Below are 6,000 nucleotides of genomic sequence, written 5' to 3' on the forward strand. Positions count from 1 at the left end.
GTAATGAAAGACATGCGCGCAAATTCGCCGAGTCGTCACGGAAACGACTCGGCGAATCTGTGTGCGCCGCGACAGGAAAAACACCTCCGTGTTGAAAACCATTTGTAAAATTCAGGCGGCTTTTGATGGCTTTCAACAAGTGAGTAACTGAGAAATTGTTTAACAGCTTGGGCATGTTCCAACTTGCCCGTTAAGGTTTCCAATGGAGGTGTTTTTCCTATCGCGACCCCCCGCGGTCGGGTCCGGCCCGACATGTGACTCTGCCCGCACGTTCTTTCATTACAAAATGTCCGTTAACAATGGAATGTCCGAATAAACTCCTCATGCCGACTTCTTCAGAAAGTTCTCTGTTCTCTGACGACTTACTGGGTCAACAGAGCCTGAAATGTGGAAGTTTTCAACTTGAAACGGCGAGACGCTGCCGCCTCGAAGCGCAGATCGCCGTCAGGCGCCGTGGGCCGTCCTTAAAGCAACACTACCAGACCAAAATCTCTCATCAGCCGTTAAAATTTTTACCGAAAACCAGCTGAATTTATGGAATGGTGTCCACTCAGTTGTGCCTTACAGTTTTGAAAAAATTTTGATCAAACAAAGCAGCAGTCTCTGAGCCATTCCTAAACAATGAAAAAATCGACGAGAGGGTGGGCGACTCCTCACTCAAAGACTGCCCACAGGCGAATGACGTAACCGACAGGCGTGAAAAAACTCTTGCATGCCCACGAGGGTTCAAGCATGTCTGATGTAATCACACGTGATTCAAATCCATATGGTTTTTGAAAAAAATAATAAGGTTGGATACTTTTCTAATAGACCTCGTATTGCAGTTAAGCAGCTGTATGATCCAGAGCAGCTTTCACATTTCTCAAACCAAACTGAAAACATGGAAAGTCCAAATGAAACGCTTGTGGTGTGGCTCTTGCTTGCCTCTACTGGTGGTTGGCTCTCACTGCGGTATTGTATCACTTCCTGTTCCGGAGCACAGCGGTGTTTTGCTGTATCTGTTAGCTGTTTAATCTTCGCAGTTAGATTGACCTAGATACCTAGATAACGATTTGTTTCACAGTGTAATCTTCACGTACCTTAACTAAAGCACTCCCTCTGCTGAATCACCTCTAAATTATTTACACATTATTCACTTTGTGTGTTTTTAGGAATCCGCTAGCTTAGCACAGCTACTAGCTCTTAGCCGGTTTAGCATGGCGACTTCTCCTGTCTCTCCTGCACTTTTCTGCTCTGGGTGTGAAATGTTTAGTTATTCCTCGGCCTCCTTTAGCAGTAATGGTACTTGTAATAACTGTAGCTTATTCGTAGCTTTGGAGGCCAGGCTGGGTGAATTAGAGACTCGGCTCCGCACCGTGGAAAATTCTACAGCTAGCCAGGCCCCTGTAGTCGGTGCGGACCAAGGTAGCTTAGCCGCTGTTAGTTCCCCTCCGGCAGATCCCGAGCAGCCAGGAAAGCAGGCCGACTGGGTGACTGTGAGGAGAAAGCGTAGTCCTAAACAGAAGCCCCCTGTACACCGCCAACCCGTTCACATTTCTAACCGTTTTTCCCCACTCGACGACACACCCGCCGAGGAACAAACTCTGGTTATTGGCGACTCTGTTTTGAGAAATGTGAAGTTAGCGACACCAGCAACCATAGTCAATTGTCTTCCGGGGGCCAGAGCAGGCGACATTGAAGGAAATTTGAAACTGCTGGCTAAGGCTAAGCGTAAATTTGGTAAGATTGTAATTCACGTCGACAGTAATGACACCCGGTTACGCCAATCGGAGGTCACTAAAATTAACATTGAATCGGTGTGTAACTTTGCAAAAACAATGTCGGACTCTGTAGTTTTCTCTGGGCCCCTCCCCAATCGGACCGGGAGTGACATGTTTAGCCGCATGTTCTCCTTGAATTGCTGGCTGTCTGAGTGGTGTCCAAAAAATGAGGTGGACTTCATAGATAATTGGCAAAGCTTCTGGGGAAAACCTGGTCTTGTTAGGAGAGACGGCATCCATCCCACTTTGGATGGAGCAGCTCTCATTTCTAGAAATCTGGCCAATTTTCTTAAATCCTCCAAACTGTGACTATCCAGGGTTGGGACCAGGAAGCAGAGTTGTAGTCTTACACACCTCTCTGCAGCTTCTCTCCCCCTGCCATCCCCTCATTACCCCATCCCTGTAGAGACGGTGCCTGCTCCCAGACCACCAATAACCAGTAAAAATCTATTTAAGCATAAAAGTTCAAAAAGAAAAAATAATATAGCACCTTCAACTGCACCACAGACTAAAACAGTTAAATGTCGTCTATTAAACATTAGGTCTCTCTCTTCTAAGTCCCTGTTAGTAAATGATATAATAATTGATCAACATATTGATTTATTCTGCCTTACAGAAACCTGGTTACAGCAGGATGAATATGTTAATAGCACTGGCTGAGGTGGAGGATTAGCAGCAATCTTCCATTCCAGTTTATTAATTAATCAAAAACCCAGACAGAGCTTTAATTCATTTGAAAGCTTGACTCTTAGTCTTGTCCATCCAAATTGGAAGTCCCAAAAAACAGTTTTATTTGTTGTTATCTATCGTCCTCCTGGTCGTTACTGTGAGTTTCTCTGTGAATTTTCAGAACTTTTGTCTGACTTAGTGCTTAGCTCAGATAAGATAATTATAGTGGGCGATTTTAACATCCACACAGATGCTGAGAATGACAGCCTCAACACTGCATTTAATCTATTATTAGACTCAATTGGCTTTGCTCAAAATGTAAATGAGTCCACCCACCACTTTAATCATATCTTAGATCTTGTTCTGACTTATGGTATGGAAATTGAAGACTTAACAGTATTCCCTGAAAACTCCCTTCTGTCTGATCATTTCTTAATAACATTTACATTTACTCTGATGGACTACCCAGCAGTGGGGAATAAGTTTCATTACACTAGAAGTCTTTCAGAAAGCACTGTAACTAGGTTTAAGGATATGTTGCCTTCTTTATGTTCCCTAATGCCATATACCAACACAGTGCAGAGTAGCTACCTAAACTCTGTAAGTTTAGGTAGCTACTATGTTTATTAGACCCCATTCCTACCAGGCTGCTCAAGGAAGCCCTACCATTATTTAATGCTTCGATCTTAAATATGATCAATCTATCTTTATTAGTTGGCTATCTACCACAGGCTTTTAAGGTGGCAGTAATTAAACCATTACTTAAAAAGCCAGCACTTGACCCAGCTATCTTAGCTAATTATAGGCCAATCTCCAACCTTCCTTTTCTCTCAAAAATTCTTGAAAGGGTAGTTGTAAAACAGCTAACTGATCATCTGCAGAGGAATGGTCTATTTGAAGAGTTTCAGTCAGGTTTTAGAATTCATCATAGTACAGAAACAGCATTAGTGAAGGTTACAAATGATCTTCTTATGGCCTCGGACAGTGGACTCATCTCTGTGCTTGTTCTGTTAGACCTCAGTGCTGCTTTTGATACTGTTGACCATAAAATTTTATTACAGAGATTAGAGCATGCCATAGGTATTAAAGGCACTGCGCTGCGGTGGTTTGAATCATATTTGTCTAATAGATTACAATTTGTTCATGTAAATGGGGAATCTTCTTCACAGACTAAGGTTAATTATGGAGTTCCACAAGGTTCTGTGCTAGGACCAATTTTATTCACTTTATACATGCTTCCCTTAGGCAGTATTATTAGACGGCATTGCTTAAATTTTCATTGTTACGCAGATGATACCCAGCTTTATCTATCCATGAAGCCAGAGGACACACACCAATTAGCTAAACTGCAGGATTGTCTTACAGACATAAGGACATGGATGACCTCTAATTTCCTGCTTTTAAACTCAGATAAAACTGAAGTTATTGTACTTGGCCCCACAAATCTTAGAAACATGGTGTCTAACCAGATCCTTACTCTGGATGGCATTACCCTGACCTCTAGTAATACTGTGAGAAATCTTGGAGTCATTTTTGATCTGGATATGTCATTCAAAGCGCATATTAAACAAATATGTAAGACTGCTTTTTTGCATTTACGCAATATCTCTAAAATTAGAAAGGTCTTGTCTCAGAGTGATGCTGAAAAACTAATTCATGCATTTATTTCCTCTAGGCTGGACTATGTAATTCATTATTATCAGGTTGTCCTAAAAGTTCCCTGAAAAGCCTTCAGTTAATTCAAAATGCTGCAGCTAGAGTACTGACGGGGACTAGAAGGAGAGAGCATATCTCACCCATATTGGCCTCTCTTCATTGGCTTCCTGTTAATTCTAGAATAGAATTTAAAATTCTTCTTCTTACTTATAAGGTTTTGAGTAATCAGGTCCCATCTTATCTTAGGGACCTCATAGTACCATATCACCCCAATAGAGCGCTTCGCTCTCAGACTGCAGGCTTACTTGTAGTTCCTAGGGTTTGTAAGAGTAGAATGGGAGGCAGAGCCTTCAGCTTTCAGGCTCCTCTCCTGTGGAACCAGCTCCCAATTTGGATCAGGGAGACAGACACCCTCTCTACTTTTAAGATTAGGCTTAAAACTTTCCTTTTTGCTAAAGCTTATAGTTAGGGCTGGATCAGGTGACCCTGAACCATCCCTTAGTTATGCTGCTATGGACGTAGACTGCTGGGGGGTTCCCATAATGCACTGAGTGTTTCTTTCTCTTTTTGCTCTGTATGCACCACTCTGCATTTAATCATTAGTGATTGATCTCTGCTCCCCTCCACAGCATGTCTTTTTCCTGGTTCTCTCCCTCAGCCCCAACCAGTCCCAGCAGAAGACTGCCGCTCCCTGAGCCTGGTTCTGCTGGAGGTTTCTTCCTGTTAAAAGGGAGTTTTTCCTTCCCACTGTCGCCAAGTGCTTGCTCACAGGGGGTCGTTTTGACCTTTGGGGTTTTTACGTAATTATTGTATGGCCTTGCCTTACAATATAAAGCGCCTTGGGGCAACTGTTTGTTGTGATTTGGCGCTATATAAATAAAATTGATTGAAATTGATTGATTGATTGAAAACTCAAGCTCAAACAACACTAAGTGTCTGATCATTCAGAAACATATTTATCTGAGATGAGTAGTTCGCACATTACTGAGCACTGGGTGCTGCATTATGTAAAATGGAAATGAATTTGTTCCCTTTTCAGATATGGGTTCAAGGGGTTATGGAAAGAACAATCCAGCGACAGTCGTGACTGTCCAGTCAGTCAAAAGTTAATTTAAAATTCTTTTGTACTGGCTATAATGTAGAAACAGTGAGAACAAAAGTGCCAGCGTTGCTTTTCTCCGTGCTGTGGGTTATGTTTTTTTCATAACACACAATATTCTACTTCCACACACGTACCTGGATTCTTCTATTTTTTATTTTTTGCTTTGTTCGTCGTCTTTGTCATATGTGATTATATTTTAGCCGTCACCTTGGCATTTGGTAATATCATTTGTGTTATAGGTCATTTTCAAACATATTGCATAATATAATTGTTTCTATATCTCAGTCGGTTTATAGCAGCAGAGGGAGGGAGGAGGTGTTTTTATGTGCTACATTTACTCATCTAGCAGATGAAAGTGCAGATAAAAGTGACTGTTCCAAGCTACACTGTGATAGAAATGTGGAACAGAAAGATGAGGTACGAATTCTGATTGTGTCTGAGACTTTAAATAATTTGCCAGTGACTTTAAGGGCTGCCGTCTGGCACATCAGTGGAACATCGTGTAAAACTGGCACAATGACACAAAGCTTGGACGGGATGTGAGGAACACGCAGGGAATTAGATGCATTTTCACATCAGATCATTCCATTCCTTTAAACAAATGTTCATGTGCAGTACTGGAAGTAATGTTGCAAATGAATACTGAGACTGGCAACAACAGGTCACCGTTCTGACCGTGTTAGTGGAAATGAGTAAAATTATACAGAGTGTAAAGACAGTCTGGATCACTAATCAAATTTCTTTCATATCCGAGAGTGTTATGTAGGATTATGTAGGATGGTATCTTTTATCCATTGACAAAGTTTGATCAGG

The sequence above is a fragment of the Thalassophryne amazonica genome, chromosome 7 (assembly GCF_902500255.1).
Source record: "Thalassophryne amazonica chromosome 7, fThaAma1.1, whole genome shotgun sequence".
NCBI classification, from domain to species: domain Eukaryota; kingdom Metazoa; phylum Chordata; class Actinopteri; order Batrachoidiformes; family Batrachoididae; genus Thalassophryne; species Thalassophryne amazonica.